Source organism: Myotis daubentonii, chromosome 1, assembly GCF_963259705.1.
Source record: "Myotis daubentonii chromosome 1, mMyoDau2.1, whole genome shotgun sequence".
Classification (NCBI taxonomy): domain Eukaryota; kingdom Metazoa; phylum Chordata; class Mammalia; order Chiroptera; family Vespertilionidae; genus Myotis; species Myotis daubentonii.
Genome location: NC_081840.1, coordinates 89,024,786 through 89,041,239, shown reverse-complemented (window position 1 = coordinate 89,041,239; position 16,454 = coordinate 89,024,786). Strand labels below are relative to the sequence as shown.

Sequence of the window (16,454 nt, the reverse complement as noted above, 5' to 3'; positions counted from 1 at the left end):
GAAGAAAAACCAAGTTTAGAAAGTGATCCTTAGGCACACTTCCACTTCTGGATTGATGTGATCCTTTTCCCAAATCTTCCCACTCAGAATAACTAAAACCCTGGACATTATGTATATAAAGCAAATTTAAGACTAAAAGATATAGAAAAAAAAAGAAATTTAGAAAGGACGAAATAAAGACTGAAAGGTGGAGAGAAGCAGACTGAGCAAGAATCTTGGGATCCAAGGAAAGACAGTGTTGAATTCCTAGGTTTTCTTTCTGACTCATATATCCAAACAATGCTGGCAACGCTGGCAATCAGAAATACCAAATGGCACAAGTAAAACAAGAAAGCTACAACAAAAGCTTTCTTTAGCCAAAGGACCAGAAACGGAGCTGCTTAGCAAAAAAAAATTTAGACATAACCACTCCATTCCAGCCAAACACCACAGGAGAAAAAAACTGGCCTTACCGACACTCACACCAGCAAAAACTAAATGGGAAACTTAGACTTCTACCCTCATAAAGATAAAACGAGGTGCTCCAACATCCCCATGGGTGTGGTGTCAGAGAAGACCAAGTAGGAAGGCTGGACTCTCATCCCCACAGGCTGGGAATGAGGTCTGCCCGCACCCCGCCCCCCCCCCTTTCTCCACAGTGTCAGTGGAGACCATGTGAGGGGCCAGGATTCAATATTGACCAGCAATTATATGGAGCATCCCTTCTGATGTCAACAGACGCTGAGTGGGGAACTTGCACTTCTACCTGCACCTGGCAATTACAAGGTAGTGCCCCTACTTCCCAGGTCAATAGGTTAGAGAAAGCCAGCTAAGACAGCAAGTTTAAATAAGATACAGAATCTCATAATATCATACAAAAATATCCATGTTTCAGTCGAAAATTACTCATACCAAGAACCAGGAAGTTTGCAAACTAAATGAAAAAAAACAAAACAAAAAGGATGCCAACACCGAGATGGCATGCTAGAATCATTTGATAAAGATTTTGAAGCAGCCATGATATAAATGCTTCAGTGACAACATCAGAATTACATCTAAACTACAGAACAACCATCATTCAGAACTGCCTGAAATGTAGCTGGATGGAAGTCCTACAACTAGGGAATTGAAGAAAAAGCCACATTGAGACTGGGAGGAGGGGCAGAGCACTGACAGGCTGGTCCCACACCCAAGTGTGATGGATAAAAATATTGGGAGTGATATCTCAGCTGCAGAGGTCCCCCCAGGAGCGAGGAGTTCCAGCTCCACACCAGACCTTCCAGGCCAGGGGTCAAGTGACAGGAAGAGAAGTCTCCATAACTTCTGGCCATAAAGCCAGGGGGGACTGAGGCTGAAAGAGACAGAGCAGGGCTCTTTGAGTCCCAGGCAGTTCTTAAAAGGCGCAAGCACAGGCTTACTCAGACTCACTCCCTCTGAGCTCCAGCACTGAGGCAGCCGCTTGAAAGGCACCAGAGACACATGGTGAGGAACTGAATCATCTGGCATCAGAGTGAGAGCTGGGAGGGGCGGGGTGGGCAGGGGGATGCTTTCTCCCAGACAGAAGTGCTGGCAGAGGCCATTGTTCCTTTGTTGAGCCCTCCCCACACGGAGCAGGCAGGCCGGAGGCCATCTGAGACTCCACAACCTAGCACAGCCTGGCTCACACTGTTTGCCCTGCCCTGGTGATTCCCTGAGGCCACATCCCACCCAAAGTTCAGGCCCACCCAAGCTGTTTCCAGTGGTTTTTCCATACAAATGTCCTGTCTTGGTTCATGTTTCAGAGATTCCTAAAATCTCTCAAGCAGCATCTGGCCTCAGCATGCCCTGTGCCTCAGGCCTAGCACTTGCAGCAGCCAGCCTTGGTTCACAGCTTGGCCTTACCTGGGACCTGCCAAACCCAGCACAAGTAGCAGCCATCTATTGATGGCTTTGTAGCTCCCTGCTGGGTGGCCCCAAGCAGAACACAGGGGGCAGCTGACCTTGGCCTCACCCCCCGGAGGCCTCAGAGCCAATGCACCCAGTAGTCAGTTTCTGACCACATTGAAGCATCAACACCCAACCTCCTCCACAAGTGACACACTCAAGGGGTGGACTCGGTGGTCACCAGAGCCCTGCCGAAGTAAGTCCTGCTCTGTGGGGTGGGCTTCTGCACAGCTGATCCCCCACGGTGGACAGAGGTCGGTGGTCAATAGTTGCAGCCAGTCCTTGCAGTTGATTGGCTTAGGAGTAAATCTCTCCTATTGACGTGCCAACAGCAATCAAGGCTCAACTGCAAGAAGAGTGTCTAGCCCGGCCATTGTTGTTCAGTGGTTGAGCATCGACCGATGAACCAGGAGGTCATGGTTTGATTTCTACTCAGGGCACATGACTGGATTGTGGGCTCATTCCCTAGGAGGGGGCAAGTAGAAGGCAGCCAATCAATGATTCTCTCTCATCACTGATGTTTCAATCTCTCTCTCCCTCTCCCTTACTCTCTTAGATCAATAAAAATGTTTTTAAAAAGAGGGTGTACACATCCCACATAGGGTATGGGGCACACCTTGAGTGCCCAGCTTGAGTGATCAGGGAGGCTGTGACACTGGACTTTACAGAACACCTAGTACATCAGGCCACTCTACCAAACCTAGGAGATGTAGCAGCTCTACCTAATACATAGAAACAAACACAGTGAGGCTGACAAAATGAGGAGACAAAGAAACATGTCCCAAATGAAAGGACAGAACAAAACTCCAGAAAAAGAACTAAACTAAATGGAGATAAGCAATGTACTAGATACAGAGTTCAAAACACTGGTTATAAGGATGCTCAATGACCTAGTGAGAACTTCAACAGCATTAAAAAAGGACCTGTCAGCCCTGGCCAGTGATTCAGTTGGTTGGAGTGTCATCCATACACCAATAGGTTGCGGGTTGATTCCCAGTCAGGGCATATACAAGAGGCACCTGTCAATGTTTCTCTCTCATCTCTCTCTCTCTCCCTTCCCCTCTCTCTCTCTTTTTCTAAAAATCAATAAAAACATCCTCAGGCGAGGATTTTAAAAAAAGAACCAGTCAGAAATGAAGAATACAATAACTGAAATGAAGAATAGTTGATAGGGAATCAACAGTAGAAGAAATGAAGCTGAAAATCAATTCAGCGATTTGGAAAATAAGAAGACAAAACACATCCACTCAGAATAGCAAAAAAAAAAAAATAATAATAAAGAATCTAAAACAATGAGGATAGTGTAAGGAGCCTCAGTGAACACTTCAGCATTACAAATATTCACATCATGGTGCCAGAAGGAGAAGAGAGAGAGCAAAAAATAGAAAACCTATTTTAAAAAATAATGACAAAAAACTTCTCTAATCCAGTGAAGGAAGTAGACATATAAGTCCAGGAAGTGCAGAGAGTCCCAAAGAAGAGGAGCCCAGCCCAACTGGTATGGCTCAGTGGTTGAATGTTGACCTATAAACCAGGAGTCATGTTTTAATTCCCATTCAGGGCACATGCCCAAGTTGTGGGCTCAATCCTCAAGAGGGGGCCTGCAGAAGGCAGTCGGATGATTCTCTCTCATCATTGATGTTTCTACATCTCTCTCCCTCTTCCTTCCTCTCTGTGAAATCAATAAAATAACATTTTTTAAAAGATTAATCCAAAGAGGCCAAACCAAGTCACATCATATTTAAAATGCCAATAGTTAAAAAGAGAGAATCTTGAGAGAGAACCAAGATGGTGGCATAGGTAAACACTGTACTTGCTGCCTCCCACAACCATATCAAAATTACAAATAAAATACAGAACAACTATCATCCAGAACCACGGGAAAGCTGGCTGAGTGAAAGTACTACAACTAGAGAGGTAAAGAAGAAAGCACATTGAGACTGGTAGGAGGTGTGGAGGCGTGGCACTTCGGTGTGCCTCCTTTTTAATCAGGAAGGACATACAAGCTTCCACTTACTCTGAGGTCCAGTGCCAGGTGAGACTCTGGGGGACCCAGACACATACAGGGAGAAACTGGACTGTCTGGCATCAGGGCAGGAATGCAGGGGCAGCTTTCTTCCAGACAGAGGTGCTCCCAATGGTCATTGTTCCTGTGCTGGGACCTCTCTGGTTCAAGGCTGACTGGCAGCTATTTCTGTTTGCTCCACCTCGGATATTCCCTGAAACCCCGCTCCACCCAATTTACAACCCCACTCAAGCTGTGTGCAGTGGCTTTTGCATATGAACGGCCTGTCTTTTCTCAGGCTAAAACCTGTCAAACAAGCTGCAGCTGCGTCAAGGAGTCCCAAAGCTATCAAAAGAAGGCCCAAGGCCAGCAGCAGCAGCAGCAGCCTGCCTTGCTTCACAGCTGGGCCTCATTTGGGCACTTCCAAACCCAATACAAAAAGGAGGAATCTGCAGATCTCTCTGTAGCTCCTGCTGGGTGGCCCCAGGCAGTGGCTGAATTTGCACCTCCCTGGAGACCCAAGAGCCAGTGTACCCAGTGATCAGTGTCAGACCATACCAGATTACAACTCTTCACATCCATAAATGACATATTCAAGGGGCAGACTCAATGAGCACCAAAGCCCCACTGGAGCAAGTCCTGCCCCATAAGGGTGTGGCCTGCACAGCAGCTCTTCCATTGTAGGCACAGCTGGTCCTTATGGCCAATTGGCCTGGAGGTCAATTCCTCCCAGTGATACCAACAACAATCAAGGTTTAACTACAGCAAGACTGTGCACACAGCCCACAAAGGGGTGCACCAAGAGTGTCTACCACCTCAGGTGATTGGGGAGGCTGAGCCACTGAGCCCTATAGGACACCTACGACACAAGGCCACTCTATCAACTCAAGGAGACATAGCAGATACCCAATACATAGAAAGAAACACAGGGAAGCAGCCAAAATGCAGGCACAAAGAAACCTGTCACAAATGAAAGAAATGGAAGAAAGCAAACTACTGGATATAGAGTTCAAAACCAAACTTATAAGGTAACTCAAAAATCTTCTAGAAACCTCCAAGGAACTTAGTGAGACCTTCAAGGATCTTAGTGAGAATGCCAAAAAATGGAAAAGGACCAGTCAGAAATTAAGCATACACTGACTGAAATAAAGAATAATATACAGAGATTCAACAGTAGACTAAAGGGTCCCAAGAATCAAATCAAATATTTGAAATACAAGGAAACAAAAAACACCCAACCAGAGAGCAAAAGGAATCCAAAAATATGAAGATAGTGTAAGGAGCCTCTGGAACAACTTCTAGCATACCAACATCCGAATTATGGGGGTGCCAGAAGAAGAGAGAGAGCAAGATATTGAAAACCTATTTGAAGAAATAATGACAGAAAACTTCCCCTCCTGGTGAAAGAAATAGACTTACAAGTCCAGAAAGTGCAGAGAACCCCAAACAAGAGGAATCCAAAGAGGACCACTCCAAGACACATCATAATTAAAATGCCAAGGGCCAAAGACAAAGAGAGAATCTTAAAAGCTGCAAGAGAAAAGCAATTAGTTACCTACAATGGAGCTTCCATAAGACTGTACCATAAGCTGATTTCTCAACAGAAACTTTGCAGGCCAGAAGGGATTGGCAAAAAATATGCAAAGTAATGAAAAGCAAGGACCTACAACCAAGATTACTCTACCCAGCAAAGCTATCTTTTAGAATCAAAGGACAGATAAAGAGCTTTGCATTCAAGACAAAGCTAAAGGAGTGTATCACCACCAAACCAGTATTATATGAAATGTTAAAGGTTCTTCTTTAAGAAGAAAAAGAAGATAAAATATAAACAATAAAATGGCAATAAAAACATATATATCAACAATTGAATCTACAAACAAAAAGAACAAGCAGAATAGAAACAGACTCATAAATACAGAGAATATTTTGACTGTTGCCAAATAGGAGGGGGGTTGGGAGTATGCGAGAGAAAGGTGACAAGATTAAGAAATACAAATTGTTTGTTACAGAACAGTAATGGGGATGTAAAGTACAGCATAGGGAATAGCGTCAATAACAGTCTAATAACTATGTATGGTGTCAGATGGATGTGAAGCTTACTGGGATGATCACCTAGTAAGTTATGTAATGTCTGGGGTATATCACTGAAGCTAATGTAATAATGTATGTCAACTGCAATTTAAATTTTTTAATGCCCTAGCCAGTTTGGCTCAGTGGGTAGAGTGTCAGCCTTTGGACTGAAGGGTCCCTGGTTTGATTCTGGCCAGGGACACATGCCTGGATTGTGGCCTCAATCCTCTGGGGCGTGCAGGAGGCAGCCAATCAATGATTTCTCTCATCATTGATGTTTCTATCTCTCTTTCCCTCTCCCTTCCTCTCGGAAATCAATAAAATAAAAATTAAAATTTTTTTAATGATTTAAAAAAATATAACAATCACATTCAAAGAGTGATGAAAAAAGTATCTTGTCTGGATACTACAAGGTTAAAGACAAAAATAACTATATAAATGATGTAATATAGTTAGTAAACATATTTTCCACAGGAATATGGGTTAGCAATTCTGACACTACTTGATGTGTATACTAGAACTGAATAAGTAAAAATATTGTTGAAAAAGAAAAAGAAATAAGAAGTACTCAATAATTATAAACACACTTGAAAGAAATGAAAAAAATAGAAAAGTTCCGTGTACTAGTTTTCTATTGCTGCTGTAACAAATTACCAGAAACTTAGCAGCTTAGAAAATGCAAATTTATTAGTTGGTTACTGTAGGTTAGAAGTCTGACATGAGTCTCACTGGGCTAAAATAAAACTTCTGAATTGCTGCTTTCCTATTTAGGAGTTCTAGGGAAGAATCCATTTCCATGCTCTTTCCAACCTCCAGAGGTCATCCACATTCCTTGGCTTATGGCCTCCTTATTGCATCTGTATTACATTTCTCTGTACCTCTCTTCAATACTCACATCTGCCTCTGATCACTGCCAGGAAAGGGTCTCCTATTTTAAGGACCAGTGTAATTAGATTATACCCACTCAGACAATTCAGTATAATCTCCCCATTGGAGGTTCTTAAATTAATCATCTCTGAAAAGTATCAAGAGAAATAAAAAAAGTACATGGAACAGAATGAAAATGAAAAGAAAAAAACAGCATAACAAAATTTGTGGAACACAGCTAAAGCAGAACTTTAGAGGGAAATTTATAGTAATAAGTACATCCATTAAAAAAGAGGAAAATTCTCAAATCAATAGTATAAGCTTCTAGCCCTAGCCAGTTTGACTCAGTGGATAGAGTGTTGCCCTTCAGACTGAAGGGTCCCAGGTTCAATTTTGGTCAAGGGCATGTACCTTGGTGGAAGGCAGCAGGCTCAATCTCCAGCTCTGGTCGGGGATTGTGTGGGAGGCAACCAATTAATGTGTCTCTCTCACATCAATGGTTCTATCTCTCCCCTGCCCTTCCACTCTCTCTAAAAATCAATGGAAAAATATCTTTGGATGAGGATAAATAAAATTATAATAATAATAATAATCTATAATAATAAAAATGTACGACCTACCAGATGAAGTCACAGCTGCGAGGGCCAAGGCACGCCACAGCTGCAAGAGCCGAGTCCCTTGCATGAATTTCGTGCATCAGGCTTCTAGTAATAATAATCCTATCTAATAAAAGAGAAACATGGTAATTAGCCATACCTCCGCTACCCTTCCCATTGGCTAATCAGGGCGATATGCAAATTAACTGCCAGCCAAGATGGCGGCCGGCAGCCAGGCAGCTTGAAGCGAACAGGAGGTTTGATGCTTCAGTGACAGAGGAAGCTGATGTTCCCCGCCTGCCACTGCCGGCCTCTGAGCTTGCAGTTTGAAACATTGTTACAAATATAGAAGCTAAACAAAACCCCAGAAACCTGCTTTCAGCCAGCCGAGATCTCAGAGCTGGAGTTGAAACAGTGTTTCAATTATAGAACCCAAACAAACCAGATACCTGCTTTCAGCAGCCGAGGCCTCAGAGCTGGAGCCAAGCCTCAGAGCTAAAGCTGGCCCAGAATTAAAAAAAGAAAAAAGAAAAAAAGGAGCAGTTGGGAGCTTCAGTCACCTGCCAGCCTGAAAACAGCCCTCAGCCCCTCACCCAGACTGGCCAGGCACCCCAGTGGGGACCCCCACCCTGAAGGGGGTGTGACCAGCTGCAAACAGCCATTAGCCCCTCACCCAGGCTGGCCAGGCACCCAAGCGGGACCCCCACCCTGATCCAGGACACCCTTCAGGGCAAACCAGCCGGCCCCCACCCGTGCACCAGGCCTCTATCCTATATAGTAAAAGGGTAATATGCCTCCCGGCACCAGGATCAGCGTGACAGGGGGCAGCGCCCAAACCCCCTGATCGCCCTGCGGCTCTGTGACAGGGGGCGGCGCCCCAACTCCCCCCCATGGGCCCTGCTCTGTGTGTGACCGGGTAGAGCCATAACCTCTCCATCGGCCCTGCCCTGAGTGTGACAGTGGCGGCACCCCAACCCCCTGATCCGCCCTGCTCTGTGTGTGACAGGGGGCAGTGCCCCAACTCTCCTATCAGCCCTACTCTGTGAGTGACGGGGGGAGCTCCTCAACCCCCTGATCGGTCCTGCTCTGTGCATGACAGGGGGGAGCTCCCAACCCCCTAATCGACCCTGCTCTGTGCGTGACAGGGTACGGAGCCCCAACCCCCTCTGATGGGCCCTACTCTGCGAGTGACAGGGGGCAGCGCCCCAACCCCCTGATTGGCCCTGCTCTATGAGTGACAGGGGGTGGTGCCGCACCCTCCCCATCGACCCTGCCTTGAGTGTGACAGGGGACGGTGCCCCAACCCCCCAATCGGCCCTACCCTGAGCGTGACTGAGGGTGGCATCACAACATCCCGATCCGCCCTGCTCTGTGCATGACTGGGGGCAGCTCCCCAACTCCCCAGTCAGCCCTGCTCTGAGCCCGACCAGGGGCTGCACCTAGGGATTGGGCCTGCCCTCTGCCACCCGGGAGCAGGCCTAAGCCAGCAGGTCGTTATCTCCCAAGGGGTCCCAGACTGTGAGAGGGCACAGGCCGGGCTGAGGGACCCCCCCTGCCCCCCAAGTGCACAAATTTTTGTGCACCGGGCCTCTAGTTCTATATAATAAGAGAGGGATATGCTAATTAGCCCAAATATGCTAATTAGTCATGACCAGTATGCAAATTGACTGTCACTCCAACACACAAGATGGTCATGTGGTCAAAGATGGCTGCCACAAGATGGCCACCACAAGATGGCCATCAGGGGAGGACACTTGGGAGTGACCGGGACTGCAGGGGAGGGCAGTTGTGAGAGACCAGACCTGCAGGGGAGGGCCATTGGGGGTGATTGGGCCGGTAGGGGAACAGTTAGGCATCAATCAGGCTGGCAGGAGAGTGGTTAGGGGGTGATCAGGCTGGCAGGCAGAAGTGGTTAGGGGCAATCAGGCAGGCAGGCAGGCGAGCGGTTGGGAGCCAGCAGTCCTGGATTGTGAGAGGGATGTCCACTGCCTGTTTAGGCGTTTAGGCCCTGTGGGATCAGGCCTAAACATGCAGTCAGACATACCTCGAGGGGTCCCAGATTGGAGAGGGTGCAGGCTGGGCAGAGGGACACCATCCCCCATGCACAAATTTTGTGCATCAGGCCTCTAGTAATAATAATATAAGCTTCTCCCTCAAGATTCTAGGAAAAGAAACCCTTGGGGCTAGTCATATCTGCTGTACCTAACAGAAACAAACTCAAAACTAGTCATATCTGCTGTGCCCAACAGAAACAAACTCAAAACTAGTCATATCTGCTGTGCCCAACAGAAACAAACTCAAAACTAGTCATATCTGCTGTGCCCAACAGAAACAAACTCAAAACTAGTCATATCTGCTGTGCCCAACAGAAACAAACTCAAAACTAGTCATATCTGCTGTGCCCAACAGAAACAAACTCAAAACTAGTCATATCTGCTGTGCCCAACAGAAACAAACTCAAAACTAGTCATATCTGCTGTGCCCAACAGAAACAAACTCAAAACTAGTCATATCTGCTGTGCCCAACAGAAACAAACTCAAAACTAGTCATATCTGCTGTGCCCAACAGAAACAAACTCAAAACTAGTCATATCTGCTGTGCCCAACAGAAACAAACTCAAAACTAGTCATATCTGCTGTGCCCAACAGAAACAAACTCAAAACTAGTCATATCTGCTGTGCCCAACAGAAACAAACTCAAAACTAGTCATATCTGCTGTGCCCAACAGAAACAAACTCAAAACTAGTCATATCTGCTGTGCCCAACAGAAACAAACTCAAAACTAGTCATATCTGCTGTGCCCAACAGAAACAAACTCAAAACTAGTCATATCTGCTGTGCCCAACAGAAACAAACTCAAAACTAGTCATATCTGCTGTACCTAACAGAAACAAACTCAAAACTAGTCATATCTGCTGTGCCCAACAGAAACAAACTCAAAACTAGTCATATCTGCTGTGCCCAACAGAAACAAATGCAATACTATTCTGGATGGACTATGCCTCAGTCCATGCTGTATAATATTGCAGGTAAAGCCCCACTGAAAATGAACCCACCGTCCAAAACTACACAAACAATATAATGAGTGTCCACTGAGTGGCAGTGTGGTGTGACCAGCATAGTGCAGGCTTTTTTTTATTGTTGTTAATCCTCACCCGAGGATATTTTTCCATTGATTTTTAGAGAGAGTGGAAGGGAGGAGTAGAGAGGGAGAGAAACATCAATGTAAGAGAGACACATCGATTGGTTGCTTCCCACAGCCAGGGCTGGGAATGCAGCCTGCAACCAAGGTACAAGCCCTTGACCGGAATCAAACCCGGGACCCTTCAGTCTGTGGGCTGACACTCTATCCACTGAGCCAACTCAGCTAAGACTGTAGGCTTTTTTTAAAAAATATATTTTTATTGATTTTTTACAGAGAAGAAGGGAGAGGGATAGAGAGTTAGAAACATCAATGAGAGAGATCAATCAGCTGCCTCCTGCACACCCCCCACGGGGGATGTGCCCGCAACCAAGGTACATGCCCTTGACCGGAATCGAACCTGGGACCCTTCAGTCCACAGGCCAACGCTCTATCCACTGAGCCAAACTGGTTCGGCAAGACTGTAGGCTTTTAATGCAGAGATACCAGGGTTCAAAACTGGCTGTGTCTAGTCAAAATAACTACTGTAATCTTCAGTTTCGTCATCTGTAAGATGAAGATGACACAATATTCATCACGGTACTTTTGTAAGGGTTAAATGAGAATAAAAACATGCAAAAACTCCTGGTATATAGTACCCAATTTTTAACTTTTTCATTTTAATGAATTTCTCTTGAGATTTAGTTTCAGGAGAAAACAGTTTCTCCTTACCAACTTTGTGCTTGTTTTAATTAGCTAATTAGAGCTATTTAACACAAGGACTTTCCCTTTTGCCTTGACCAACAAGAAACTTAAAACTAAACCTTATTGTTTCATCATCCCTATGCCCCTTAAAAATTTGAAATATAATATATGGATAATGAAGTGCAATATCTCAACTCTGTGTCTTTTAAGCAACTTTAAACTCTTTTTTGGAGGAATTACAGTGTAAATAAATAATGGAATGATGCCTTACAGTCATTTTCTCATTGTTTCAGACTTTGTCAAACTTCATTCAACTATCTCATCTCTGTAATTTTTCTGTTTAACCCAAGCTTGGAAATCTCTATTTGAAGAGTTCAAAAAGCAATATGACTCAGAATGATTCAATCTGTATTATGGTAGCAAATGAGCTTACACTTTCAAAGTTCATGGATGCTGATGCCAGGATATGGACCACATGATGAGGAATGTACCAGTGGGTAGTAGAAGTGACAAACTCATCAATGACATTTTTTTTTTCTCAGAGCAAAATGGAAGCTGCAGAGATAATTAAGTACTTGGTGTTCTCTTTCTCATTTTATAATGGTTCTTATTTTTTGTGGTTACGAAAAGCTGAGGATTAGTAATGGTGAGAATATCTCTTCTCTGTGTCCCTCACAAGTAGCTATTCTTTACCATAAAGACAAATAAGCAAAGACAACCAGAATGTACTTCTTAGAACAATGTATATCTGCTTTAAGAACTATTGCTGAATTGTCTGCTTAGTTTGCCCTTAGGGTTAATAATGGGTTAGTTGAGCCTTTATGTAGAAAGAGTCGGGCAAATAGAATACCAAACATATTGTGGATACTCAATAAAATACTATGGCTGTGAAATTCGCAAGAAAGAAAGCCAAGAGATGCATGCTGGCTTGAATTACAACAGGGTATTTCACCTCATCCTGAGATCGCCTGGATCTCAGTAAGACTAGACAGACTCTCTTTGATTCTGAACAAGAAAAAAATTTTTTTTCAAACCACATTCTTCTTCCTAATACTCTTCCTCCATTTCAACTCAGATTTTTTTTTTCTCTCTCCCTCTCTAAAGTCTAGACTAACTATGGCAGAGTCTGCAAAGTACTGTATTTGTTTAATTCACTGGGTGGCCTAACAATGCTAACTCTTGGAACACATAAAGATAAAGGGTCCACCAGTCCAGACCATTTCTTGACAATTTCTTGGAGGGAAATGAGCAAAATACAAATCAAAAGAACATCTGAAAATCCATCCTGTATAATAGAAAGCAAGAGATCTATAACTAAAGCAGTTGTTAGTTGGTGGACTCACTATGAACAATTTGGCTACATCTGGTAAAATTAGAGGAAGTATGGTGAGAATTCACATGTGTTGGAAATCCCAGCAGATCAAAGACTCTTAGCTTAACTCTTTCCTAGTAGATCTAAAAACATCTGCCACTCCACGACCCCCTCCCACCTCAAATGTCTTCCTCTCTAAATGTGCATGTTACGTTGAAAGGAGGAATTCCAAGAGCAGAGTATAATGATCTAACTTTTTGAGATGAAGGCTTTAGCAAAATTATTTTACTAGATAAATAATGCAGTTATCACATTACAAAAAATTTTTGGCCCATGGTCAAAAAGCAACCACAGATTTCAAAATCATTTAATAAATGTCAAATATTTCCTTTGGTTATTCCTATTCATAGACAATAATCAGCTTCATTCTTTAAATTTGGATCAAAAAAGTCTGTTTCCACACAGCCAAGACAAATGTCCTTGTTGGTTTGGAAAGGGCTTTCCTAGGACAAATGCTGTTATACCGGTAGGCCCCCGCCAACTACACAAGCATTTCTTCTTGAAGTAAAAGTCTTCTTCTCTGGTCTTCTCCTATGGTGTTCCTTCAGAGACACCAGGGATTAGAGGCCTAAATGAGAAAAACAAACAAACAACTTTATATAGAAAAATATTTTTATATCAAGATTGGAAAGAATTTCCTCTATATTTTATGCTTTTTATTATGGGAAAAATTTAACATATACAGAATTAGATAGAATAGTATAATGAACCCCCATTGCTCAGCTTTGACAATTACCAACTCATGGCCAATCTTGCACCAGCAACTCCCTCCTCATATTATTTTGAGGAAAATTTCACGCATTACACTATTTCATCTGTAAATATTTGAAACTGCATCTCTAAAAGAAAAGGGACTCTACCCAAAAAAAGACCTTAATATCATTATTACACTAAAAAAACTTTTATACTAATTACCTAAGCTGGTCAAATTGCTGGTCGGGAAGGATTTCTTGAAAGAAAGGAAGAAGTCTCTTGGGAAAGGAGGGAGAAGAAGCCAAGGAGAAGGAAAGGAAGAAAGGGAGGGGGGGGGGGCGGGAAAGAATAAATAAGACAAACCATAACTATAAAGCAAAAGGCACAGCTCTAAAGGAATAACTTGATGCATTCTACCACATAATTTTTTAACTTATTTATTTGAGATACCATAAACAAAATTAACAAATAGTCCAGAGAATGGAAGAAGATATTTGCAATGCATATAACAGGCAAATGGTGGTTATACTGAATATATAAAGAACTACACAAATAAGGAAAAGAAAAATAATCCTAAGAAAATTTTATAAAGTATGTGAACTGGCATAGCTAAGGATGGTCAATAGCACCAGTAATCAGGGAAGTGCAAATTAAAATCATAGTGAAATACCAGTTCACACAGTCAAACTGGTAAATATTAGAGCCAGACATATACTAGTGTTGGCAAAGAAGTGATCAATGGGGACACATCCACCACTGATATGAGAATAAATTCCCCTAATCTATATCAGGGACCCCTGTTATTTTCTCCATAAAGACAGGGACCATAAGCTTGAAAATACTGGATTTGATAGAAACAAGAGAAAAGAAAATTGATAATGGTAGATGCCATTATCAAAATTTTTTGAAAATGTACAGAAAAGGGAATCACAGAGTGAAGAGTTTGTCGGTGCTGTGGACTAACAGTGGACACTCAGAAGGACATCCAACCGCCAAAGCATCAGCCAATGATATATATCTGTGGAGAATGTCATATATGAAGTGAAATTAAATCCAGGGATACAATCAGATACAGAGAATGTAGATACAGAATAATGTGCAAGAAAAGGACTAAAAGATTGGTGGTTTTTGATGCTCAGTGAAATATGGAATTCAAAAGAATATCTTTGTTCTCATTTGGACTTGCTGTAATTGTTGTATAACTTTTGATTAGTGTACTTATCTTTATTAACACAACTATATACACATGATTTCATTTTTAAAACAATATTGTATTTAGGTATCTATTCATAGTTTATAGCCTGGCTGGCAAGGCTCAGCAGTTGAGCATTGACCTATGAACCAGGAGGTCACGAATAGATTCTCGGTCAGGGCATGTGCTCGGGTTACCGGCTCAACCCCAGTAGGCAGCCTGCAGGAGGCAGCTGATAAATGATTCTCTCTCATCATTGATGTTTCTGTCTCTCTCCCTCTGTCTTCCTCTCTGAAATCAATAAAAAATATTTTTTTAAAAAAATAGGTATATAAAGAAATTATTTTTTGTTCAATTACATGATATGTAATTTAATGTTATTGTATATGTCATGTCAGGATGAAGGTTAAAAGTGCTTCCCCAAACCACACTTTTAATGAAAACCTAAGATCACTGGGGCCTTTGTTAAAAAAAAAAAGTTTTCACCCTGGCTGGTTTTTCTCAGTGGTCAGAGCCAAATATACCTCTGTTGCAGGCTCCAGCCCCGACCCCAGTCAGGGCACATGCAGGAGGCAACCAATCGATGCTTTCTCATATCTATGTTTCTCTTTCTCTGTCTTTCCCCCATCCCTTTCACTCTCTGAAAAAAAGAAAAATCAATGGGAAAAAATATCCTCAGGTGAGGATTAACAAAACAAAAATTAAATAATACAGTTTTCTAGGCCGGCCAGTGTGCTTAGTGGTTGAGTGGTGGCCCGTGATCCAGGAGGTCACGCTTTGATTCCTCATCAGTGCACATACCTGGGTTTCGGGCTTGATCCCCAGTAGGATATGTGCAGGAGGTGGCCAATTGATGTTTCTCATCATTGTTTCTAGCTATACCTCTCCCTTCCTCTCTCCAAAAAATCACTAAAATACATTTTTAGAAAATGAAATAAAATAAAGTGTTCTAGGGCTCTCTATAAAAAAAAAAAAGCACAGAAAAAAATTTTAATGTTCAGAAATTTTTTTAAATTATGTACAGAAAACTAATACAAAAATCAAATCTTTGGCCCTAGCAGGTTTGGCTCAGTGGATAGAGCATTGGTCTGTGGACTGAAGGATCCTGGGTTTGAATCTGGAAAAGCGCACATGCCCGGGTTGCTGGCTCAATCCCCAGGAGAGGGTGTGTAGGAGGCAGGCAATCAATGATTCTCTCTCATCATTGATGTTTCTATCTCTCTCTCTCTCCCCTCTCTCTTCCTCTCTGAAATCAATAAAAAAATATTTTTTTTTAAAATCAAATCTTAGTTGTAACATCCACAAGGTAAAAAACGCGTACTACTAAAACTAGTTTTGGAAAATCAGAAAAGAAAATGGAGATTAAAAATGGCGGCAGCGTAAGTGGATGCTGCACGCACACACTCCCAGAAACAAACTGGAATTACAACTAAAATACAGAAAAATTTCCTGAATAATCAACAGAACACTTGCAGGAGAGTACCCTGATACCCAAGGACCGAAAGTGGAGGCCGCATGGAGACTGGTAGGAGAGGCGGAGGCACAAAAGGGCTGGCCAGACGCCCACAGACAGCAACCGAAGTTCCAGGGAGATATCTCAGCTGTGGGGGGTGGCCACTGAAAACTCTGGGGTCTAATCCCCAAGCTGGGGCCCCCCAGCAGAGAGCACCACAACTGAGAAGAGTACCCACATAACACATGGCTGTAAAAAGCAGCAGGAGTGCTGTCTGCCAGAGAACAAAGGCTGGAAATTCAGGTATCCTCTTAAAGGGCCAACACACAAAATTCCCTGTGGAGCCACCCACCTTGTGCTCCAGCAGAGGGAGGGTGGAGTGGACTGCAACTGTGTGAGCAGAAGCCAAGATTGGGATTCAGGAGTTAGAGCTCAGAAGGCAGACACCCCCACTTTCCTGTGCTGAGTCATTCCCTC

General features: G+C 43.3%; 1 pseudogene; it reads left to right on the top strand.

Annotated features, from left to right (window-relative positions):
• The first annotated feature begins 477 nt into the window (after positions 1 to 477).
• Positions 478 to 15,575, top strand: LOC132230122 (DNA-directed RNA polymerases I, II, and III subunit RPABC4-like; annotated as a pseudogene).
• Positions 15,576 to 16,454: the final 879 nt, after the last annotated feature.